General features: G+C 40.2%; 1 non-coding gene and 1 pseudogene across 1 annotated transcript; one reads left to right on the top strand and one right to left on the bottom strand.

Moving 5' to 3' along the window:
• Window positions 1-1,119: 1,119 nt before the first annotated feature.
• Window positions 1,120-2,838, bottom strand: LOC132216992 (inositol polyphosphate multikinase-like; annotated as a pseudogene).
• Window positions 2,839-20,915: 18,077 nt separating this feature from the next.
• Window positions 20,916-21,056, top strand: LOC132217699 (small nucleolar RNA SNORA48). Its single transcript, XR_009448969.1, has one exon. It is a non-coding gene; the product is annotated as a small nucleolar RNA SNORA48 (small nucleolar RNA).
• The last annotated feature ends 5,880 nt before the right edge of the window (window positions 21,057-26,936 follow it).

Below are 26,936 nucleotides of genomic sequence, written 5' to 3'. Positions count from 1 at the left end.
GGCCTGCTCCCGGGTGGCAGAGGGGAGGCCCAATCCCTAGGTGCAGCACCTGGTCGGGCTCAGAGCAGGGCTGATTGGGGAGTTGGGGTGCCACCCCCTATCATGCACAGAGCAGGGCAGATAGGGAGGTTGCGATGTCACCCTCAGTCATGCTCAGGGTAGGGCCGATTGGCGGGTTGGGGCACCGCCCCCTGTCACACTCAAGGCAGGGTCGATAGGGAGGTTGCGGCGCCACCCCCTGTCACGCACAGAGCAGGGCCGATCAGGGGGTTGGGGAGCTCCCCCCGTCACGCTGATCCCGTTGCTGGGAGGCATATTACCCTTTTACTATATAGGATAGAGGCCTGGTGCACTGGTGGGGGCCAGCTGGTTTGCCCTGAAGGGTGTCCTGGATCAGGGTGGGGGTCCCCACTGGGGTGCCTGGCCAGCCTGGGTGAGGGGATGATGGCTGTTTGCAGCTGGTCACACACCCTTCAGGGTGGGGGTCCCCACTGGGGTGCCTGGCCAGTCTGGGTGAGGGGCTGAGGGCTGTTTTCAGGCTAGCGGGTGACTGAAGCTCCCAACCGCTCCTTTTTTTCTTTTTTCTTTTTTTATTCTGGGCCAGCTTTAGCTCTGAGGCTTGGCTCCAGCTCTGAGGTCTCGGCTGCTGAAAGCAGGTATCTGGTTTGTTTGGGTTCTATAATTGAAACACTGTTTCAACTCCAGCTCTGAGATCCCAGCTGGCTGAAAGCAGATTTCTGGGGTTTTGTTTAGCTTCTATATTTGTAACAATGTTTCAAACTGCCAGCTCAGAGGCCAGCAGTGGCAGGCGGGGAACGTTGGAGTCCTTCGTCACTGAAGCAAGCAAGCCTCCTGTTCTCTTCAAGCTGCCTGGCTGCCAGCACCCATCATGGCTGGCAGTTAATTTGCATATCGCCCTGATTAGCCAATGGGAAGGGTAGCGGAGGTACGGCTAATTACTATGTTTCTCTTTTATTAGATAGGAGAATATTGGGGTGATATTAATTAAATTATGTAGGTTTCAGGTGTGTACATATTTTATTCTTTTTGATACAATTGTAAATGGAATTGTTTTCTTTTTTTTTAACATTCCAAAGTTTCTTTATTCTCCATAGTTTTCTAATGAACAAATAATTCGTTTTCCTGAGTAAGATTATAAAAAAGTTAACCCTTCTACCAAAAGTGTAAAGACAAATAACATGCCGACTCACAATACAAATTGTTTACATAGCATTACAAGTGCAGAGATACTGACTGCTGCTTTTCACAATGATTGCCCCACCCCTTAAAAAGACTGCAGCAAAGGATTCAATTGTCCAAAATACTCTGAAGTACAGTAATTAAATTCTTCAGTCCATAAACATATCCCTCATCTATTGTGTTGCTAGGGAAAACATGAGCAAAATCTATCATTCGCACTTCTACTTCCGCAATCTCTTGGCAACCAGTGGGAAGATGGTAGAAAACTTTTTCCAGTTGGGAAAGCACATTTCCATTTAAATGTTCCTGTGACAAGCTTTTCCACCCATTGTCTTGCTCTATATTTTCAACTTTCAATGAAGTCTGACTGTGATGCTTTCTTGAATACATTTTTCTGTGACGTGCATACATCTTGGACAAGCTTTTGCCTACTGAAGCCTCTATTTTTCCATTTGTTGTGGAACTTAACACTCGAAAGGTATTATTATACTCCAGTACATCTGTGTCCGAGAGTTGTCCTTTGGACAAAAACTTTTCTGCCAAAGTTCTGTCATTTGATTTTGTAGTAGTTGGATGAGATGAACCTTCATAAACAAACAGTAATGAACTTGCATAAAAGTTAAGCTGCTTCTGGCTTTCAAACCACTGCAGAATTCTCTCAGTCTTCTGAATACTGGCAGCAACAGCATCTTTTCTTAAGCAGAATCCATTATGAAAAAACCTGGAAACTCCTTCCTTTAGAGTTTCTTTTGTTAAGCTTCTTCCATAGTGCTGGTTTTGTGTCTCATAGCTATCAGAATGAACATGATAAACCCTCATGCCAAGCACCAAGAACCCAATCTCTTCCATTAATGGGTACTTGCTGACCTGTTGCTGAATCTTCTCAGATGAGGCAAAAGGATCATAGCTTTTTCGCCCTATCTTTACATCTTATACAGGGCTTATTAAATTTATGGGTCACATCTTCCAGTTTTAGGTATAAATCATTTGGTGCAGTGGGAGGTGACCAGATGCCGTAATATTTTGGCAAATATTTTCGTTGCTCTAAAAGAACACTATCGGTACAATCAGCAGCATAAACCATATTATAGAATTCTAACTCTCTTGGGCCCCTTGGAGGTGGCTGTAGCTGTTTCAAAACTGTGCCATCTGGATGTTGCAAGATACCCACTTTGTCCTTCCCGTACATGTGCCCGGCCACCTGATGCGAGAGGGGCACGCAGCCGTTGAGGAAGCGGAGCGTGCCGCCCGCCGGTTTCGGGGTGCTCTCGGAGTCCGCCTCGCTCGCCGGTGGGGTCCGCACATCTGGGGGGCCGGGCGCCTCGAGCCGAAGGCGGGACGGTGGCTCCGTTGCCATCACGGAAAGCCAAAGCGGTAGCGGCGGCGAGGGCAGAGGGGGAGAGATCGGGCGGAGGGAGAGGGCGCTGGAGGACCGGGGGTCGCTCAGGCTCGGCCGCGAGGAGGCCCGGGGGTTCCCGCGGCGGGTGCCCGCTGAGGCCCGGGGAGGGGGCCCATGACACCGCGGAGGCGCGGGCGCTGCCCTCCCAACTGCCGGCGGAGCGCGGCTGCCGGCTCCCGCTGCTCTGCCGCCGCGGTCGCCAGCCCGGGAGACGGAACCCAGCGGAGGAGCGGCGGCGCCCCCGGAATTGTTTTCTTTATTTCTCCTTCTGATCATTCATTTCTACTCTATACAAATGCAATGGATTTCTGTATGTTAATTTTGTATCCTGAAACTACTGGATTCATTTAGTTTTGGGGGTTTTTCTCTCTTTTTTTAATCTAAATATATTTTATTGATTTTTTACAGAGAGGAAGGGAGAGGGATAGAGAGTTAGAAACATCGATGAGAGAGAAACATCGATCAGCTGCCTTCTGCACACGCCCTACTGGGGATGTGCCCACAACCAAGGTACATGCACTTGACCGGAATTGAACCTGGGACCCTTGAGTCTGCAGGCCGACGCTCTATCCACTGAGCCAAACTGGTCAGGGCTCATTTAGTTTTTTGGTGTAGTGTTTTCTATATATAGTACATGTCATCTGTAAATAATGACAGTTTTATTTCTTCCTTTCTAATTTATATGCCTTTTATTTATTTTTCTTGTCTGAATGCTGTGGCTGGGATTCCTAACCACATTGAATAGAAGTGATGAGAGTGCACATACTTGTCTTGTTTCTGATCTTAATGGAAAAGCTTTCATCTTTTTACCATTGAATATAATGTTAACTGTGGGTTTGTCATATGTAATCTTTATTATGTTGAGGTATGTTCCCTCTAAATTCACTTTGTTGAGAGTTTTTATTATAAATGGTTATTGAATTTTGTCAAATGCTTTTTCTGTATCTATTGAAGTGATGACAGGGTGAGGCAAAAGGAGGTTTGCAGTGTGAGTATGCAAAACAGAGTTTATTCTTGTATTATGTATTAATTATTGTATTATTTTCCATACAAACAACTGTAAACCTACTTTTTCCCACCCAGTATATGATTTTTATCCTTGGTTTTGTTGATGTGGTGTGTCGCTGATTGATTTGCTGATATTGAACCATCCTTTCATCCCTGGAATAAATTCCACTTGATCATCTAATCTAATAATAGACAAACATGGTAATTGACTGTACCTTCGCTATGCCTCCCATTGGCTAATCAGCATGATATGCAAATTAACCGCCAACAAAGAGGGCGGCTAATTTGCATACTGCAGGCACGGTGGGACAGCGCCATCCCTCCTGCCCCGCCGCCATCTGGGCCTGCTATCTGCGACCCGGGACGGAGGCAGCCCGTGTGCGACCCAACCTGTGGCTGGCAGGCGGGACTGTGGCAATCCCAGCTACCCACCCCGCCCTCATCTGGCCCTCATGCGGGGGACCCAGGGTTGGCGGCCTGAAAGGTGGCTCCGGCCGGAGCAACGCGGGCTGGAAGGCGGCTCTGGCCAGAGAGAAGGCCTGGGTCCCAGGTGCCGGAGGAAAACTTGTAACAGCAGCCAGGGTGAGGGAAGGTGTATTGCACAAATCTTTTTGTGCAACAGGTCTCTAGTGGTATATAATCCTTCAAATGTATTTGGTTTCCTAATATTTGGTTAAGAACTTTTGCATCTGTGTTTATTAGGGATATTAACCTGTAATTTTCTTTTTTTGTAATGTCTTTGTCTGGTTTTGGTATCAGGAAACTTCCTCTTTAAGTTTTTTGAACAATTTGATAGAATTTACCTGTAAAGCCATCTGGTCTGGGTGTTGTTGTTTTTTATTACTGTTTCAATGTCCTTAGCAGTAATCAGTCTATTCATATTTTCTGTTTCATCTTGATTCAGTTTTGGAAGATTATATATCAATTTTATTTATCATTTCAAAGAACCAGCTTTTATTTTTATTGATATTCTTCATTGTTTTTTAGTTTCTATTTTATTTATTTCCACTTTAATCTTCATTTCCTTCTACTTTGGGTTTTGCATATTCTTTCTCTAGTTCCTTTATGAATAAAGTTAGGTTGTTTATTTGATATTTTTCTTGTTTCTTGAGTAGGCCTGAATAGCTATGAACTTCCCCCTTAGAACTGCTTTTCTTGTGTCCCATGTTTTGCATAGTTGTGTTTTCATTTTCATTTGTCTCAAGGTATTTTTTAATTTCCTGTTTGATTTCATCTTTGATCCATTGGTTGTTTAGTAGTGTGTTTTTTAGTCTCCACGTGTTTGTAGGATTTTCCCCCCACTTTTCTTCTTGAATTTGATTTATAATTTCATATTGTTGTGGTCAGAAAAGATGTTTGATATGATTTCAATCTTTTTTATTGAAACTTCTTGTGACCTAATTTTTTATTAATCTTGAAGAATGTTTCGTGTGCACTTGAAAATAATGTGTATTCCGCAGTTTGAAGATGAAATGTTCCATAAATATTTATTATGTGAATCCGGTCTAGTGTGATATTTAAGGCCATTGTTTCCTTATTGATTTTCTGTCTGGATGCTCTATCCACTGATGTAAATGGGGTATTAGAGTCCCCTACTACTGTTGTTATACTATCCATTTCTCCCTTTATGTCTGCTAATATTTGCTTTATAAAAGTAGGTGCTCCCATATTGGGTATGTAGATATTTACAATTGTAATATTGTCTTCTTGGATTGACCCTTTTATAATTATGTAATGCCCTTCTTTGTCTCTTTTTACAGTCTTTGTTTTGTCTGATATAAGTGTTGCTACCTCAGCTTTCTTTTCATTTTTATCTGCATGGAATATTTTTTTCATCCCTTCATTTTCAGTCTGTGTACCGCTTTCAATCTGAATTGTGTCTCTTGTAGGCAATATATAGGTGGGTCTTATTTTATTTTATCCATTCATCCACCCTTTGTCTTTTGATTGGAGCATTTAATCCATTTACATTTAAAGTAATTATTGATAGGTATGTACTTATTGCCATTTTGTTAAATGTTTTTTGGTTATTTGTACATTTCTGTTTTTTATTCTCTTGATCTCTTTCCTTCTGATTTGCTGGTTTGCTTTAGTATTTTATTTGAGTTCCTTGATCTTTATTTTTGTGTATTTTTGTAGGTTTTGGGTTTGTGGTTACCATTAGTTCATATATATTCATCTATTTCTATCACAGTCTACTTAAAGTTGATAGGCATTTAAGTTCAAACGTATTCTAAAAGCTCAGGATTTTTGCTCTTCCCCTCCATGCTTTACATTTTTTATGTCATATCTTAGATTTTTTTTAATCCTCACCTGAGGGTATTTTTTCCATTGATCTTTAGAGAGAGAGTGCAGGAGAGGGAAGAGAACCAGAGATCGAACCTGCAACTGAAGTACATGCCCTTGACCAGGAATTGAATCCATGATCATTTGGTCCATGAGCAAAATTAGCCAGGGCCATATTTTATATCTTTTGGTTTTGTACATCCCCTATTTATTGTAGTTATATTTAATTTTGCTACTTTTGTCTTTTAGCATTTGTACTACCCTTTTAAGTGGTTGACTTGCTGTGTTTACTGTATATTTATATTTACCTGTGAGATTTTTTCTTTCCTGTATTTTCTTATTTCTCATGGTGGTCTTTTCTTTCTGCTTAAAGAAGATCCTTTAATATTTCTTATAAAACCAGTTTAGTGGTGATGAAGTCCTTTAGTGTTTGTTTGTTTGTTTGTTTGTTTGTTTGTTTGTTACTCCTAACCTGAGGATATTATCTCCATTGATTATTTCTTAATCCTCACCAAGGATATTTTCTCCATTGATTTCTAGAGAGAGTGGAAGGGAGGGAAGAGCAGGAGAAAGAGAGAGCAACATGGATGTGAGAGAGATGCATCGATTGGCTGTCTCCCACATGAGTCCCTACCAGGGCCAGGGAACCTGCAACAGATCCCAACTAGGGCTGGGGATATAACCTGCAACCCAGGTATGTGCCCTTGACTGGGAATTGAACCCAAAGACCCTTTGGTGCTTTGGCCAATGCTGTAACCACTTAGCAATACCAGCCGGGGCTTAAGTCCTTTAGTTTTTGTTTGTTTGGGGATATCTTTATATCTCCTTCAATTCTAAATGATAACCTTGTTGGGTAGAGTATCCTAGGTTGTAGATTCTATACTTTCATTTTTTTTAATTTTTTTTTTTATTTCAGAGAGGAAAGGAAAGGGAGGGAGAGATAGAAATATCAATGATGAGAGAGAATCATTGATCAGTTGCCTCCTGCATGTCCCCTACTGGGTATTGAGTCCACAACCCAAGCACATGCCCTTAACTGGAATTAAACCCAAGACCCTTCAATCCACAGGCTGATGCTCTATCCACTGAGCCAAACTAGCTAGCACATATTCTATACTTTCAGCACTTTAAATGTATTATGTTACTGCCTTCTGGCCTGTAAAATTTCTTCTGAGAAATTAGCAAGTAGTCTTAGGGTGTTTAATTTGTATGTGACTAGTTGTTTTCCCCTTCTGCCTTCATGATTGTCTCTTTAATTTTACCACTTCAATTACAATAGGTCTTGGTGTGGGCTTCTTTGGGTTTATCTTGTTTGAAACTCTGTGCTTCCTAGACATGGATGTTTGTTTCCTTCCCCAAATTAGGAAAGTGTCAGTCATTATTTCTTCAAATAAACTTTCTGCCCCTTTACCTCTCTCTTTCCTTCTGCGATTCCTATAGTGTGCATGTTGGCATGATTGATGTTGTCCGAATGTCCCTGAAACTATCTTCTTTCTAAAATTCATTTTCTTTTTGCTGTTCTGATTGGGTGATTTCCATTATTCTATCTTCCAGGTTGCTAATCTGTTCTTCTGTATTATCTAATCTGCTATTATTATTTTTAGTGATTGTATTTGTAACTTTCTCTGAGTCCCTGTATACTACTCTCAAATTTGATGAGTATCCTCATGACGATTTCTTTGACTCTTTTTTTTAATTAAATCTTTATTGTTCAGATTATTACATTAGTTACTCTTTTCCCCCCATAGCTCCCCTCCACCCATTTCCCACCCCACCCTCCGCCCTCACCCCTCCCCCACTGTCCTCATCCATAGGTGCACAATTTTTGTTCAGTTTCTTCCCGCATCCCCAACAACCCTTCCCCCCCCCCAAGAATATTCAGTCCACTCCCTTTCTATGCCCCTGATTCTATTATAATCACCAGTTTATTCTGTTCATCAGATTATTTATTCACTTGATTTTTAGATTCACTTGTTGATAGATGTGTATTTGTTGTTCATAGTTTGTATCTTTACCTTTTTCTTCTTCTTCTTTTTCTTAAAGGATACCTTTCAGCATTTCATATAATACTGGTTTAGTGGTGATGAACTCCTTTAGCTTTTCCTTATGTGAAGCTCTTTATCTGACCTTCAATTCTGAATAATAGCTTTGCTGGGTAAAGTAATCTTGGTTGTAGGTTCTTGCTATTCATCACTTTGAATATTTCTTGCCACTCACTTCTGGCCTGCAAAGTTTCTGTTGAGAAATCAGCTGACAGTCGTATGGGTACTCCCTTGTAGGTAACTGAGTTTCTTTCTCTTGCTGCTTTTAAGATTCTCTCTTTGTCTTTTGCTCTTGGCATTTTAATTATGATGTGTCTTGGTGTGGTCCTCTGTCCTCTTTGGATTCCTTTTGTTTGGGGTTCTCTGTGCTTCCTGGACTTGTAAGTCTATTTCTTTCACCAGGTAGAGGAAGTTTTCTGTCATTATCTCTTCAAATAGGTTTTTAATATCTTGCTTTCTCTCTTCTTCTGGCACCCCTATAATTCGGATGTTGGTACACTTGAAGCTGTCCCAGAGGCTCCTTAAACTATCTTCGTATTTTCGGATTCTTTTTTCATTTTGCTTTTCTGGTTGGGTGTTTTTTGCTTCTTCATATTTCAAATCTTTGACTTGATTCTTGCGATCCTCCAGTCTGCTGTTGGGAGTCTGTATAATATTCTTTATTTCAGTCAGTGTATTCTTAATTTCTAGTTGGTTCTTTATCACAACATCGAGGGTCTCACTAGATTTCTTGAGGGTCTCACTAAATTTATCTGCAGTTTCTAGAAAATTCTTGAAAAAGCTTAAAAGTGTGGTTTTGAACTCTATATCCAGTATTTTGCTTTCCTGCATTTCTGTCATTTGTGTCCTGTTTCTTTGTCTCCGCATTTTTTTATGATTCGCTGTGTCGATAGAGTGGCTTTGTGTGCTAGGTATCCAATAGGGCCCAGTGGGTCAGCCTCCCCAATAACCTGAGGTAGATACTCTTGGTACTCCCCCTTGTGGGTTTTTTGCACAGTCTTGTTGTAGTTAAGCCTTGATTGTTGTAGGTAACACTGGGAGGGATTGACCTTCAGGCCAATTGGCTGTGAAAATCAGCTGTGTCTGCAGTGGGAGAACTCTGTGCTGGAGACACCCCTCTGGGGCAAGACTTGCTTCAATGGGGCTTTGTTGCTCACTGAGTCTGCCCCCTGAGTGTGTCCTTTATGAATCCGAGGAGCTGCAATCTGGATGGTCCTACTCTGACCATGGGGCACACTGGCTCCTGGATCTCTACGGAGGTGCTAATCTAGCCTCTGCTTGAGACTATCCAGCAGGAGCCAGCTGTGAAGCAATGCAAGTTTCCCTGGGGCCTTGGGCCAGCTGCAGTTTGTTAGGTAATTATCAGATTGCAAAGGGCCAGGCCTTTCATAAGCAAAAACCTCTGTGCACAGCTTGGGCAGGGCGGGGTCCCAGGGGATCAACAGGGTGGAGCGAGCAGTTATGGCTGCTCTCAGTCCTGCCCTCAGAGGCCCAGCTTCTCAGTGTCCTGGCAGTCACTGCAAGCACCCTGAGAGAAAGCTGACCTCGAGTTCCGACCGATGCCAGACAGTCCAGTTTCTCCCGTATGAGTCTGGGTCCCCAGAGACTCACCCAGAACTGGAGCTCAGAGCTTGAGACTCCCTCCTGATTGAAAAAGACAACCGTGTCCTCAGTCGCCAGCCCTCTCCGCATGCCATTCTGTACCTCTGTACTTTACTTCCACACCGCACCTCCTCTGAGTCTCAGTATGCTTTTCTCTTTCCTTCTAGTTGTAGAATTTCCACTCAGCCAGCCTTCCTGTGATTCTGGATGATGTCCGTTCTGTCTTTTCGTTGTATTTTTGAAGTGGTTGTGCGAGGCAGCAATCTCTGGTGTTTACCTATGCCGCCATCTTGGTTTTCTCAAAAGCACACATATTTCTCCTGGGCTGTGACCGGCATTCCTCCTCCCCACTGTCTGCCTCATTGGAATCACTAAAGATTTCTGATTCTTCACAGTCACAGCAAAGTAATGCTGCTGATTCACTGTCTTCCAACTGAGAGCTCATTTGCAACAGCATGGATAGACCTGGAGAGTATTATGCTAAGCAAAATAAGCCAGTCAGAGAAAGATAAGTATCACATGATCTCACTCATATGTGGAATCTAATCTTTGACTCTTTATAAAGCAAATTACTTATCCCCATTTCATTAGGGTTTTCAGGGGAGGGGGGCGGTTCTTTTTTCTTCATTTATAACATATTCCTCTGTCTTCTCCGTTTGTTTGATTTTCTGTGTTTGTGCATATAAAAAAGGAGATAGTTATTACTTCCAACCTTGAAACAATGCTCTTGCATAGAAGTAACCTCTATGTAGACTGTGTGCTATGTGGTTTTGGCAAGCCTGTGGGAGTCAGGGTGGTGCATGCAGTTCCTGGAGTGCCAGCTGGCTTGGAGAAGTGGGCTTGGGGCTGGGTGGTCCAAGGTGCACAATGCACATGCAAGTGCAATGGCTCTCTTGCTCCAGCTGTCCTTGGTGGGAGCCAGGTCCTGGCTGGGCAGCTCAGTGCTCACATGCCACAATACCCTGTTGGTTCTGATGAAGGAAGCTCTGGGTGGGGGGACCTGGTACCCATGCTTTGGTGCCCTCTTCATCCCACTGGAGTGAGCTCCATGGTAGGGTGACTGGGAACATGTTGCTGTGGCCTTGACGGTCAACCAGAGCACCTGGATAGAATTCTGGCCTACACTATCTAAGTCAGAGGTTCTCAACCTGTGGGTCATGACCCCTTTGGGGGTCGAATGACCCTTTCACAGGGGTTGCCTAAGACCATCCTGCATATCAGATATTTACATTATGATTCATAACAGTAACAACATTACAGTTATGAAGTAGCAACGAAAATAATTTTATGGTTGGGTCACAATATGAGGAACTGTATTTAAAGGGCCAGAAGGTTGAGAACCACTGATAAGCGGAGGAAGAATGTAAATAATGGTGTTCACTGGCACCTCCAATCTTGGAGAGTTCCCACAAATCCCAGAGAGCTCTTGTAGTTTGCCAACCTTCTCTATGTTGTCTCTCTTTCGTTTTCTGTGGAGAAGCTGTTCAATTGGCTCTCAGCTATCTCTTAGGAGGAATTGCTCTAAATATAGCTTTATAATTGGTATATTTATTGGAGAGGGTAAGTTTGGCATCCTCCTATGATGCCATCTTGAATCCACCTCCTAGTGTAAAATAACTTTTATATGTATTGGGAAACCAAAAAATTTGTGTGACTTGCTTTATTGCTACTAGTATATTCACCTTATTTAGAGTGGCCTGGAACTGAACAATAATATCTACAAGGTACGCCTGTATACACTCATGAAACCATTACCACAATCCCTCCAGCCTCTCCCCAGGTAGCCACCAACCTGTTTTCTTTCTTTTTTTAAAAAAATATATTTTATTGATTTCTTTACAGAGAGGAAGGAAGAGGGATAGAGAGTCAGAAACATCGATTAGAGAGAAACATTGAGCTGCCTCTTGCACACCCCCCACTGGGGATGTGCCCGCAACCAAGGCACATGCCCCTGACTGGAATCGAACCTGGGACCCTTCAGTCCGCAGACCGATGCTCTATCCAGTGAGCCAAACCGGTTACGGCTGTTTTCTATCACTATAAGTTAGTCTGCATGTTCCAGAATTTCATGTAACTGGAATCATAGACTGTACTCTTCTTTTGTCTGGTTTCTTTTATTCAGCATAATTATTTTGAGGTTCATCCATATCAACAATTAATTCATTTTAATGCTAACCAGTATTCCATTATATGAATATACCACAATCTGTTTATACATTCACCTGTTTATGGACATTTAAATGGTTTCCAAATTTTGCCTATTATTAATAAAGCTGCTATGAACATTTGTATATAAGTCTTTGTATAGCTATATACTTTCATTCCTTTTAGATAAATAAATATGAGTGCAATGGCTGGATCATATGGTAGATGTATGTTTAATTTTTTAAAAACTACCAAAATGTTTTCCAAACTGTACAATTTTATTCCTATCAGCCATGTATGAGTTCCAATTTGCATACATCTTTGCCAACACTTTATATGGTTAGTCTTTTTAATTTTAGCCACTCTACTAGGTGTGTAGTGGTATGTCATTGTGATATTAAACTTTTTTAAATTCTCATCTGAGGATATGTTTATTGATTTTATTTTTTAAATATATTTTTCTTGATTTCAGAGAGGAAGGGAGAGGGAGAAAGAGATAGAAACATCAATGATGAGAGAGAATCATGGATTGGCTTGCCTCCTGCATGCCCCACAATAGGGATCAAGCCCACAACCCCGGGCATGTGCCTTGACTGGGAATCAAACCATGAACTCCTGGTTCATGGGCCGATGCTCAACAAGTTAGCCATACTGGCTGGGCTGTTTTTTTATTTTAGAGAGGCAGGGAGAGGAGAGAGGGGAGAGAGAGAAACATTAAGTGGTTGCCTCCAATATGTGCCCTGGCTGGGAATTGAACCCACAACCTAGGTATGTGCCCTAACTGGGAATCGAACCCACAACCTTTTAGTGTACAAGACAATGTTCCAACTAACTAAGCCTCTCAGCCAGGGCTGTCATTGTGATTTTAATATACATTTTCCTAGTGACTAATAATGTTGAGTATCTTTCCAAGTACTCATTTACCACCTATGTATCTATTTGATAAAGTGTTTGTTCAAATCTTTTGCCAGTTTTTATTGGATTGTCTGTTTTCTTATTGAGTTTTAAGAGTTTATGATAATTTTAGAATAGAGTCCCTTATCAGATTTTCCAGTCTGTAGCTTGTTTTGTAATTCTCTTAGCAATGTCTTTCTTTCTTTCTTTTTTTAAATATATTTTTATTGATTTCAGAGAGGAAGGGAGAGGGAGAGAGAGATAGAAACATCAATGATGAGAGAGAATTATTGATAGGCTGCCTCCTGCATGCCCCCTACTGGAGATCAACCCCACAACCCGGGCATGTGCCCTTGACCAGAATCGAACCCGGGCGTTCAGCGCTCTATCCACTAAGCAAACCAGCTAGGGCAGCAATGTCTTTCAAAGAGCAGAAGTTTTAACTTTGATTAAGCCCATTCGTCAATTTATTTTACAGCGCATGCTTTTATTGTTGAATCTAAGAAATCTTTGCCTTACCCAAAGTTTCTCTTATGTTCCCCTCTAGAAGTGTTATGGTTGTAGTTTTACATTTATGTCAAGAATCCATTTTGAGTTCATTCTAATTTTTGCAAGGAATGCATCTAAGTTTATTCTTCTTCATAGAGTTATCCAATTATTCCAAGGACATTTGCTGAAAACACTAGACCTCTCAGCTGAATTGCCTTTGAACATTTTTAAAACTTCAAATGCCCATATATGTTAAGATCTATTTCTGGACTAAGAATAGGCAATACTTTTCTATTGATCCATCTGTCTGTTTCAAAGCTGTCTTCATTTCTGTACTTTATAACAGGCCTTGAAGTTAGAGAGGGTGAGTTCCCCCACTCTCTTCTTTTTCAATGTTGTTTTCACTATTCTTTTTATTTTCATCTGAATTATGAATAAGCTTGTAAATGTCTAAAAAATTAAGCTTTTTGGATACTTTCATTGGGATTTCATTGACTCTATATCAATTTGAGAAGAATTGACATCTTAACACTATTTTCTGTCTTCCAATCTATGAACATGGTATATCTCTCCATTTATTTAGGCCTTCTTTAAAATCTCTCAGAAATTTTTTTTTAGTTTTTAATGTACAACTTTTGCATATATTTTGTCATATTTATCCCAAAATATTTAACAGTTTTATACTATTGTAAATGGCAGTTTAAAAATTGTGGTAAAATATACATAACACAAAATTTACCATCTTACAAATTTTAACAAAAGGATTCCAATTTCTGCACAACCTTGCCTACACTTGTTATTTCATTTTTGTTTTGTTTTTTTGCTAGTAGCCATCCTCATGGATGTGAGGCGATATCTCACTCTGGTTTAGATTTGCATTTCCCTAGTGATTAGTGATTGTTAAGCATCTTTTCATATGCTTGCTGGTCATTTCCACATCTTCTTTGGAGAAATGTCTATTTAATTCCTTTGCCCATTTTTTTCTTTTTTCCCCCTAATACTGAATTTTCCCTTCTTTCTTCACCCTTTCATCTTCAGTGACGTGACTAACATTTTCAGTGCACCATTCAATTGCAAAGTGAAACAGTAACAGTATAAAAATAAATGCTCAACAGAGTAGAGACACATTATTCAAGCGTTCTCAGTTGGTTTAGTCCTGTTGAGCACATTAGGTCAAGGTGAATTCACTCCCCACCCCTCCCCACATGTACACACGAGAGAAAAGTACAAGAGCCAACAGAACAAGTATTAGAGACTGGACACTGGGTGTTAAATCCTTGTCTTCTAGCATGCATCCTTAAAACAAACATTTACCTCTCAAAACTCTGGTTTCTCATCTGTAAAATGGGGATTATAACTGTTGCTACTTCTAAGGTTGTTGTGATGATTAAAGGAGATAGAAGAAGAGCAAAACAGCCTGAAGTAGGCAAAGTGCTCAGTAGATTCATATTACCAGCATCAACACTGGAATGGCAAATGTTTCTGCTGCCACCACCTATATGTTTCATTCCATACTATGCACCTCCTAATAGGCTAATATTTAACTTCTCTGAGCTCCTCTTTTTTCAAAGGGACTTTGAGCCCCCATAAACTTAGTTACTCAGAATGTAAAACAACTTTATGATAGCATATGGACTATATACACACAAGATATTAATTTTGTTTCAGGAATTAGTATATCGAGTTACTTTCTTTTTTAATTAAATCTTCATTGTTAAAAGTATTATATTTATCCTCTTTTTCCCCCAATTGACCCCTTCTGGCCCACCCCCACCCCCACCCCAGGCCTTCACCGCCCTGTTGTCTGTGTCCTGATTGGGAGAGGCTGTGTTGCCGCAGCAGCGCTCACCAGCAATGAGCCCTTGGCATCCTCCCAAGGGGAGTGGCCTGCGGATCGGATTGAAACCAGCTCTCTAACGTCCCCCAAGGGGTCCCGGATTGCGAGAGGGCACTGGCCAGGCTGAGGGACCCCACCAGTGCACAATTGGGCTGGGAAGGGACTGCGGGAAGGCTTCAGGGCGTGTGGGGCCCATGTCGCTCAGTCCGGATCAGCCAGCCGGACCCCAGCAGCAAGCAAACCTACGGGTTGGAGCATCTGCCCCCTGGTGGTCAGTGCACGTCATAGCAAGCAGTTGAGTAGCCTTAGCATATCATTAGTATTGTACACTTTGATTGGTTGTTTGGTTGTTCTGCCGCTCGGTCTATTTGCATATTACCCTTTTATTATATAGGACTAGAAGCCCAGCACACAAAATTGCATGGTCCCACCCACCCGCACAGCCTTGCCACACTCACAGCCCTGCCCACCTGTGCCAGTCTTTGGTCGTTACGGTGTTAGGGCCACAGGCCTTTTATAATATAGATTCCTTTTTTATCGGAGAGAACACTGTATGACTTGATCATTTTAAATTTATTGGGACTTGTTTTATGGTCCAGAAGGGGTGTACTTGGTTTGGCTCAATGGATAGAGCATCAGCTTGAAGATTGAAGTGTCCTGGGTTCGATTCCCATCAAAGGCATATGCCCGGGTTGCAGGCTTGATCCCCAGTAGGAGTCATGCAAGAGGCAGCCAATCAATGATTCTCTCTTATCATTGATATTTCTGTCTCTCCCTCTCCCTTCCTCTCTGAAATCAGTAAAAATATTTTTTTAAAAAAAGAATTTGTATCCTACTGTTTGAGGGTAGAATGTTCTGTAAATGTCAATTCAGTCAAGTCAGTTTATAATATTGTTCAAGTCTTCTGTATCCTTACAGATTTTCTGTCTAATTTGTCAAATGACAAAAGTAATACAATTTAGTAACGACTTTGATATTTTTTATTCAAGGGAAAAGAATTCATGGTTTGGGGGAGTACAGTGCCTCACAGCAGTGTAGCATCCTCCCTAAGGGATTTTAGGCAAGAGTGAGTTTTATAAAGCCTTAGAAGTGGCAACACAGAAGCAAGGCCTGATTGGCTAAGAGGTCAGGGATTTCCTTATAAGACTAACAGGTCCCATTAGGGTAAAATAAGCTAGCTAAAGGTGAGTGGGAGGATTGTGATTAGTGTACATTAGGTTTCCTTGGCCGTGACGCATTTCCCATAACTGCAGGCTGACTTAGGTTTAGATTTGTGACTGAGCTGGGCCACTGGAGCAGACCATTTTGTGGTTCCTGATATATAAATTATTACTTTATCAAAATTTTCTGTCAATTGTTGATGAGAAGTATTGAAATATCCAACTATAATTGTGTTTGTCTTTTTCTCCTTTCAATTCTATTAGTTTTCTCCATATATTTTGAAGTTCTGATATTAGTGCATACATGTTTAGAACTATTGTCTTCTTGATTAATTGGCCCTTTATTATTAAATGAATTTCTTTTTCCCTGATATTTCTCTTTACTTTGAAATCTACTTCATCTGATATTAATATAGTCACTTCAGAATGATATACATTTTCCATCCTATTACTTTCAATATCTTTGTGTCTTTATATTAAAAGTAGAGTTCTTGTAGATAGTATATTTATTTTTATTTTTTTATTCTATCTGAAAATCTCTGCCTTTTAATTAAGGTGTTCAGACCACTTATATTGAATGTGATTTAATGATATTCTCCATTTTAAATCTATCATCTTCCTATTTTCTACTTGTTCCACCTATCCTTTGTCCTCTTCTTCCTCCCCATCTATATCCTTTTGGTGTAACTGAGTATTTTCTGCTTCTTTACATACCTTACAATGTTTTATTGATGCCAAATATTATTAATTGTACATGGTTGGGGTTTGGACTTTTTGTATTTCTATGAATACTCTTTGTATTGAATTTATTGGGGTGGCACTGGTTCACAAAAACTGCACAGGTTTCAAGTGTACAACTCAACAAAATACCATCTGCACCATGCATCATGCACCCATCGCCTAAAGCAGAGTCTCTTTCCATCCCCATATATCTTGAACTTTGTCCTGAAATATAGTTAAGTTAATAGCTTGATCCTTTCAAGTCTTGTTATTCAGCACTAAAAAAAAAACATGTACTCAGGACTAATTTTTCCCTAATACTCAGGCAAAACCATCTACCCAATACCCACTGAATTTTACAATTTGGCTGGTCAAACCAGCCACTTTTCTTGACCCTGAACTCTGAGGATTCTTCCCTCAAATATTTTCAGATTGTTCTTTCTTCACCCTTAGGTAGTTTCACCCATACACATTTATCAATACCCCCACTGATCACTTGAAGAATGTCCTCTGCAGATCTCTGGAGTTCCCAATTGCTCTTTGCTGTCCTTACCATTCCTCTTCCTTATGAACTCCAACTACTTTGGCTTCTTTGAACTCCAGTTCCATCTTCTAACTCAGGGATGCTGTGGGATCTGTCAGGGTTCCCCCTTCTTGCACTGGTGCCTGGAAGCTCTTTACAGACAGTAAGCTAGGTCGATTTAAGAGTTAATTTCTTTTCTCTCAGGGATTACTATCCTGTGCTGTCTGATATCCAATGTCCCACAGAACATTGCTTCAAACATGTTGACCCATGTTTAAAAATTATTTCAGGCAGGAGATAATATGGTCCTTGTTATTCCATTTTAGCCAGAAATCAAATTGGCCATTAATTTTCCTTTTTGTTCCTATTTTATTTTCTACTATTACTAGAGGCCTGATGCACAAAAATTTGTGCACTTGGGAGGGTCCCTCAGCCCAGCCTGTGCCCTCTCGCAGTCTGGGAACCCTCGGGAGATGACCACCTGCTGGCTTAGACCCACTCCCTGGAGGATTGGGCCTAAGCTGGCAGTCAGACATCCCTCTGGCAGCCCAGAAGCCCTCAGGGGATGTCCACTTGCCAGCAGGGAGCAGGCCTAGCTGCAGTCAGACATCCTTAGTGCTGCTGAGGAGGCGGGAGAGGCTCCCACCACCACCGCTATACTGGCAGTGGTCAGCCTGGCTTGTGGCTGAGCAGAGCTCTCCCTGTGGGAGCACACTGACCACCAGCAGGCAGCTCCTGCATTAAGCGTCGGCCCCCTGGTGGTCAGTGTGTGTCATAGTGACCAGTGATTCCCAGTCGCTCTGCTGTTAGGGTCAATTTGCATATTACCTTTTTATTATATAGGATAGATGCCTGGTGCACAGGTGGCGGCCAGCTGGTTTGCCCTGAAGGATGTCCTGGATCAGGGTGGGGGTCCCGCTGGGGTGCCTGGCCAGCCTGGGTGAGGGGCTGAGGGCTGTTTGCAGGCTGGCCACAGCCCCCAGCCACCCAAGCTCCCAGTGGAGGCTGGCTGGAAGCAGGTATCTGGGATTTATTTAGCTTCTATAATTGAAACTTTGTTGCCTTTTGCGGAGGCCACAGCTAACCAGGGCAGGCAGGAAGCTTGGCTTCCTCCATCAGCAGGGCAACCAATCCTCCAGCTTGCTCCAGCTCCATGGCTGCCGGCCACCACCTTGGTTGGGTTAATTTGCGTATAGTCGCTCTGATTGGCTGGTGGGCATGGCTTGGGCATAGGGAAGGTACAGTCAATTAGCATCTTTGTCTTTGATTAGTGTAGATAGATGGCCCCATTTTCCCCCTTCTGACAGCTGTCAATCTATTCCATTATCCATACCTCTGATTCTATTTTGTCCATCAATTTATTGTGTTCATTAGATTCCACATCTAAGTGAAATCATATAGTATTTGCCTTTCTCTGACTGGTTTATTTCACTTAGCATAATAACCTCTAGGTCCATCCATGCTATCCCAAAAGGTAAGATTTCTTTCTTTTTTTACAGCTGTATGGTATTCCATTGTGTAAATGTACCACAACTTTTTATCTACTCATCTACAGTGGGACTTGGGCTGTTTCCATCTTCACTATTATTAATAACACTGCTATGAATATAGGGGTATATATATTCTTTCCGATTGGTGTTTCAAGATTCTTAGGATATATTCACAGAAGTGGGATCACTGGATCAAAAGGTAGTTCCTTTTTTTTTTTTTTTTTTTTTTTTGGAAACTCCATACTGTTTTCCACACTGGCTGCACAAGTCTGCATTTATCAATCTTTATTACACAAACTACATTGCTTTCTGGATTGGGATTATATTTGACAATTCATTCAGAGATGTTCATTAATATTTTTCTAAAGCGTGTGCAATTACAAAAAGGTATAAAAGTGAATCAGAAGTACCAGTTTAAAACAGACAAGCTGGCTCGGCTGGTGTGGCTCAGGGGTTGAGCATCGACCCATGAACCAGGAGGTCACCAGTTCAATTCCCAATCAGGGCACATGCCCAGGTTGCAGCCTCAGTCCCCAGTCAGGGGTGTGCAGGAGGCAGCCGATCAATGATTCTCTCACCATTGATAATTCTATCTCTCTCTCCCTATCCGTTCCTCTCTCTAAAAATCAATAAAAACATTTTTAAAAAAACAGATAAGCTAGGCTGGGGCCCTGGCTACAGAGGAGGCTGGCATAGCATGTAACTGCCATCTCCTTTGAGAGCCTGAAGAGAGCTTAATCTTGGGAGGTGAAGGCCTCTCTGGCATATAAATACTAAGCCATCCAAGAATAATAAAAATCCACCATGACCACACTCTCTGTCCATTCAACATATTATGCACCATATGCCACATTAAATGTAATATTTATAACCTGTAGAAATAATACAATTTCCCAAGCAAATTGACTTCTCTTTGTGTCAAAGCTTACCAACATGCTAGTAATGAATCGACAAAATAAGTATGCAAGTTCAGAAAGGGTAGGAAAAAAATATTTTGCATCCTTCAAAAGAAAATTTACATAAAGAACTGGATTTTACAATAGCCTTAAATGACACATTAGACCAGATAGATTTGATTAAGAGCATTTTACCCCAAAGCAGCAGAATATACATTCTTTTCAAGTGCACATGGAACTCTTTCCATGTTAGACCACGTGTTAGGCCACAAAATAAGTTTCAATAAATTTAAGAAGATTAAAATCAAGTATCTTCTCTAACCACAATGGTATGAAACTAGAAATCAAATACATGAAAAACACTTAAGATCATGGAGGCTAAAAAAAACAAGCTACTAAACAATGAATAGATTAACAGTGAGATCAAAGAAGAAATCAAAAGATACCTTGAGAAAAATGAAAACAGAAAAATCCAAAATCTATGAAACACAATGAAAGCCATCTTAAAAGAGAAGCTCATAGCAATACAGGCCAACCTAAAGAAACAAGAAAAATCTCAAATAAACAGTCTAACCTTACACCTAAAGTTACTAGAAAAAGAACAACAAACAAAGCCTAACATGAATTGAATGAAGGAAATAATAAATATCAGAGTGGAAATAAACAAGATGAGTTATAAAAGGACAATACAAAAGATCAATGAAACCAAGAGCTGGTTCTTTGAAAAGATAAACAAGATTTATAAACCATTAACCAGACTCATCAAGAAAAAAAGGAGAGGACCCATATAAATAAAATAAAAATGAAAGAGAAGTTAACAGCTAATACCACAGAAATACAATGAGCTATAGGAATATTTTACAAACAAATATATACCAACAAATTGGATGATCTGGAAGAAATGGATAAACTCCTAGAAACACACAATCTTCCAAGAAGAAACAGAAAATCTGAACAGACCAATTACAACCAACAAAATCAAAGCAGTAATCAAAAAACTCCCAACAAAAGTCCTGAACCAGGTGGCTTCAGAGGTGAATTTTATCAAGCATTCAGAAAAACCAACACCTATCCTTCTCAAACTACTCCAAAAAAAATCAACAGGAGGGAATCTCAAGCTCATTTTATGAAGGCAGCATTATACTGATTCCAAAGCCAAATAAAGACACTACAAAGAAAAAAAATTAATTAAGACAGCTTCCACTGTGTTTCATAGATTTCTATTGCCTGGCAATGGGCAAAGAGAAACCTGATTGGTGGTGTTGCTCTTATATCAGTCAGAAGCAAAGCAAACACAGTCCTTAGTTTGGCCTAATTTGATGCCTGTGTTGGTGGCCAGAGTTGTTTTATGCCTGGGAAACATTAAAAAAAATAAAAATTAAAGAAAAGTATACACCAGTATCCCTAATGAACATAAATGCAAAATTCCTCAACAAAATATTAGCAAACTAAATTCAGCAATATATCAAAAAGATGATACACCATGAAAAAGTGGGATTTATCCTTGGCATGTAAAGATGCTTCAATATCCAGAAATAAATTAATATGACACACCACATAAACAAAATGAAGGATAAAAATAATATCATCATATCAATAGATGCATAGAAAACATTTGACAAAATCCAGCACTCATTTACAATAAAAACTCTCAACAAAGTGGAAATAGAGAAAACATACCAAAACATAATAAAGGCCATCTATAATAAACCCAGATAACATAATCAATAGGGAAAAATTAAAAGCTTTTCAGAAATAAGATCAGGAACAATAGAGAGATGTCCACTTTCACCACTCTTATTCAACATAATACTGGAAGTCCTAGCCACAGAATCAGACAAGAAGAAGAAATAAAATGTATCCAAATTGGAAAGAAGGAAATAAAACTGTCATTATTTGAAGATGACATAATATTGTAATATAGAGAAACCTAAAGATACCATTTTTAAAAGTTATTAGAACTGCCCTAGCCGATTTGGATCAATGGAGTTGGCGTGCAAACTGAAGGGCTATGGATTCAATATCCTCAGGTAAGAATTAACCAAAAAAGAAGCTACTAAAACTGATAAATAAATTTGGTAAAATAGCAGGATACAAAATTAATATTCAGAAATCAGTTGCATTTTTATACACCAATAATGAAGTATCAGACAGAGAAACCTAGAAAACAATGACATTTATAATTGCATCAAAAAATACCTAGGGATAAATCTAATCAAGAAGGTAAAAGACCACTTTCAACAATAAAGATTTTTTTAAAAAAAGGTAAAAGACCTTAATTATATGATAAAATTATAAGATATTGAAGAAGATACAAATAAATGGAAGCTTTATCAGTATACCATGCTCATGAATAAGAAAAATTAACATCATTAAAATGCCTATACTACTGAAAGCAATCTATAAATTCAATGCAATTCCTATCAAAAATACCAAAGGCATTTTTCAAAGAACTAGAACAAAAAAAATCTAAAATGTATATGAGACCACAAAAGATCCTGAATAACTACAGCAATCTTAAGAAAAAAGATAGCAAACTAAAGGGTGTCCCAAAATTCACGCAAGAAGTAATTTTGATAGAAAACACAGGTTTATAATTAAAAATTGTACATTTTTTATTGCTTCATAAAGTATACAGTATAGGGTTATGTATGGAATAGCATATCGAGTAAATGGCCTCCACAGCTTTGCTGGCACATATGCCCAAGAAACAATTCAATTAATGCATGAGTCATTTCCTGGTCGTGTAATTTCCCGTTTTGGTGATCAGAATTGGCTGCCCAGATCATGCGATTTAATGCCATTGGACTTTTTTCTTTGGGGTTTTTTGAAGTCTGAGGTTTATGCCAACAAGCCCATGACCACCCACGCCTTGAAGGAGGAAGTTGAGCGCTGTATCAACGAAACTTAGCCATATTTATGCAAAAACAGTCATGGAAAATTTCAACAGAAGAGTGCGTATGTGCCAGCAAAGCCGTGGAAGCCATTTACCTGATATGCTATTCCATACATAATCCTATACTGTATACTTTATGAAGCAATAAAAAATGTACAATTTTTAATTATAAACCTGTGTTTTCTATCAAAATTACTTCTTGCGTGAATTTTGGGACACCCTTTATACTATAATGATCAAAACAGCATGGTACTGGTATAAAGAAAAGATATATAGATCAATGGAACAGAACAGAAAGCCCAGAAATAAACCCACACCTATATGATCAATTAATATTTGATAAAGGAGGCAACAACATAAAATAGGGTAAAGAGGAGAACCAAGATGGTGGCATAAGTAAACACTGGTACTCACTGCCTCTCACAACCACATCAAAATTACAACTAAAATACAGAACAACCATCATTCAGAGCCACCTAACGATGGCTGAATGGAGGTCCTACAACTAGAGAAGTAGAGAAGAAAGCACATTGAGACTGGCCAGAGGAGCGGAGGCACGGAATGGGCTGGTCCGGCACACACATGGGCCATTTTCTTAACCCAGAGGGAGATTGTCCCTATGGAGGCCACCGTGAGGAGTAAGGGGTCCCAGCCCCACACCAGACCCCCATCCAGGGTCCCAGAGCTGGGAAGAGAAGTCCCCATAACTTCAGGCTGTAAAAACTAGTGGGGATTGTGGCTGAGGGACACGGAAGCTGCCAGAGACCCAAACGACCCTCTTAAAAGGCTGGGCATAAATTTACTCAGACTCAGTTCCTATGAGCTCCAGTGCCAGAAGGCAGTGGGGGACACAGACACATACAAGGAGGAACTGGATTGTCTGGCATCAGAGCAGGAACTCGGGGGTGGCTTTCTACCAGACGGAGGTGCTCGTAAGGGCCATTGTTCCTGTGTTGAGACCTCCCCTGTCCCAGGGCTGACTGGCAACCATATCTGAGTCCCCATCAACCTGGAGCACACTATTTGCCCTGCCCTGGTGATTCCCTGAGACCCCACCCCTTCCAATTTGCAGCCCCACCAAAGCTGTTTGCAGCAGCTTTTCCATATGAATGGCCTGTCCTGGCTCAGGCTTCAGACTTGCTAAAATCTCTCAACAAGCTGCAGCTGGTGACAGCATGCCCCAAACCTATCAATAAAAGATCCAAGACCTGGGACCTGGGCACTTGCAAACCCAATACAAATAGGAGGAATCTGCAGATCTCTCTGTAGCTACTGCTGGGTGGCCTCAGGCAGTGATGGACTTTGCACCTCCCTGGAGACCCAAGAGCCAGTGCTCCTGGTAGACAGACTCAGGCCATACCAGATTACAACTTTACACATCCACAAGTGACAAACTCAAGGGGCAGACCCAGTAAGCACCATAGCCCTACTGAAGCAAGTCTTGCCCCATAGGGGTGTTTTCTGCACAACAGCTCTTCACTGTAGGTAATTTCTCCCAGTGACACCAACAGCAATCAAGTCTCAACTACAATAAGACTGTGCACACCGCCCACAAAAGGGCACACCTAGAGTGCCCAAATCAGGACACTGGGGAGGCTGAGCCACTGGGCCCTATAGGACACCTACTACACAAGGCCACACTACCAACTCCAAGAGATAGCAGCTCTACCCAATAATTAGAAGGTAGCATTATACAAACACAGGGAGGCAGCCAAAATGTAAAGACAAAGAAACATGTCACAAATGAAAGAAATAAAAGAAAGCAAACCACTGGACACAGAGTTCAAAGCAATGGTTATAAGGTTACTCAAGGATCTTCATGAGAACTTCAGGGTACTTAGTGAGACTTTCAAGGATCTTAGTGAGAATGCCAAAGACATGGAAAATAAACATTCAGAAATTAAGCATACACTAACTGAAATAAAGAATAATTTACAGGGATTCAACAATAGAGTAGAGGATTCTGAGAATCAAATCAGCAATTTGAAATATGAGGAAGCAAAACACACTAATTCCAGGGAATTTTTTTTTAACATAGTTGACCTTTTATTTTAAAAAATTACAGGGAATGATTTCCAGCATATCTTATTTTATAAAAGTACTGCTTATATCAAACATTTTTTATCACTATTAACTCCATTGAAGAGTTGCCTTTTTTTTTTTAAGGTACTAATTCCAATTGATGGGACACTTACCCTTAAAATAGAAAAGTTTCCATTATTTATTCAAATGTCAAAATTAAGATCATTGAGAAGTTTATTGCTTTATGGCTGGGCAAGATGCTACTAGCACATTACAGGTAAATAATCTTTTTAGAAACTATGAGGTCATTCTGTTTAAACCTTTTAGGGTAACTCACAGAAAATAGATATTTATTCAAATTATACACTGGGGCTGGGCTATTTTAACACTTGTATGTGAAACAGCTCTTTAAAGAAATAAGATGCACATATAGGCTTGTCTGATTTAATACACATAATTGAAATTAATAAAACCTGGAAGATCAATGTTGTTGCGCTATGTTCTGTTAGGATTTCTTTTTTTAATCACACATTTAGTAGTTCATTTGTGCTTAATCAATCAGAAGAGCAAAAAGAAAAAATAATCTAAAAATGTGAATATAGTGTAAGGAGCCTCTGGACAACTTCAAGCGTACCAACATCCGAATGATGGGGGTGCCAAAAGAAGAGAAAGAGCAAGATATTGAAAACCTATTTGAAGAAATAATGACAGAAAACTTCCCCTACCTGGTGAAATAAATAGACTTACAAGTCCAGGAAGCACAGAGAGTTCCAAACAGAGGAACCCAAAGAGGCCCACACCAAGACACATCATAATTAAAATGTCTACTAAAGGCTAAAGACAAAGAGAGAATCTTAAAAGCAGCAAGAAAAAAGCAGTTGGTTACATACAAGGGAGCGCTCATATGACTGTCAGTTGATTTATCAACAAAAACTATGTGGGCCAGAGGGTAGTGGCAGAAATATTCAAAAGTGATGAATAGCAAGGACCTACAACCAAGATTACTCTACCCAGCAAAGCTATCATTTAGAATTGAAGGTCAGATAAAGAGCTTCACAGACAAGAAAAAGCTAAAGGATTTCGTCACCACCAAACCAGTATTACAAAACATATTGAAAGGTATTCTTTAAAAAGAGGAAGAAGAAAAAAAAATATGAAAAATATGTACTATAAAATGGCAATAAATACTTATCTATCAACAATTGAATCTAAAAATCAAAATAAATGAGTAAGTAATCTAATGAACAGAATAGACTGGTGAATAAAACAGAATCAGAGGCATGGAAATGGAACAGAATGATGATTCTCAGAGGTAAAGGGTTTGGGAGTTGGGAAGAGATTAAACAAAGATCTTACATGCATATATGCATTACCATGGACACAGACCTGGGGCGGGGAGGGATCCAGGTGGAGGGGGGAAGTAGGGGGAAAAAAGAGGGATATCTGTAATACTCTCAACAATAAAGATTTTTTTTAAAAGAAAAAATTCAAACTAAGATAATTAAGATTTTTCTACTGGGGTAAAGACACTCAAGTCAATAAATGGTCCTGGGAAGATTAGGCAGATGCATGCAAAAGCTGAAATTACATCTCCTCTTACACCATATACAAAAACAAACTCAAAATAGAATAAAGTTTAAATGTAAGACTCAAAACCATAAAAATCCTAAAGAAAACACAGACAGTAAAATCTCTGAGATTTCTCTTAGCGATATTTTTTCTGATATGTCTCCAGGCAAGGGAAACAAAAGAAATAATAAACAAAGGGGAGTAGATCAAATTAAAGTTTTTGCACAGCAAAGGAAATCATCAACAAAATGAAAAGACAACCTACTGAACAGAAGATATTTGCCAATGATGCATCCAATAAAGGGTTAATATCCAAAATTAATAAAGAACTCATACAACTCAATGCCAAAAAAATAAACAATTCGATTAAAAATTAGGCAGAGGACCTGAATAGACACTTCTCCAAAGAGGACATACATATGCCCAATAGATACATGAAAAGATGCTCAATTATCAGAGAAATGCAAGTTAAAACTACAATGAGATATCACCTCAGGCCTATCAGAATGGCTTTTGTAAATAAATCCACAAATTACAAGAGTTGGCAAGGATATGAAGAAAAGCGAACCTTTACAGACTTTTGGTGCAGCCACTGTGAAAAACAGTATGGAGTTTCCTCAAAATCTTTAAAATGGCCCTAACCAGTTTGGCTCAGTGGTTAGAGCATTGAACCCTCGGACTGAAGGGTGTGGGTTCAAATCCAGTCAAGGGTACATACCTCAGTTGCAGGCTCCATCCCCAACCCTTACACCATATAC

Source organism: Myotis daubentonii, chromosome 15 (genome assembly GCF_963259705.1).
Source record: "Myotis daubentonii chromosome 15, mMyoDau2.1, whole genome shotgun sequence".
Classification (NCBI taxonomy): Eukaryota; Metazoa; Chordata; class Mammalia; order Chiroptera; family Vespertilionidae; genus Myotis; species Myotis daubentonii.
The sequence above is the reverse complement of the archived record's forward strand: the minus strand, read 5'-3'. Positions and strand labels throughout refer to the sequence as shown.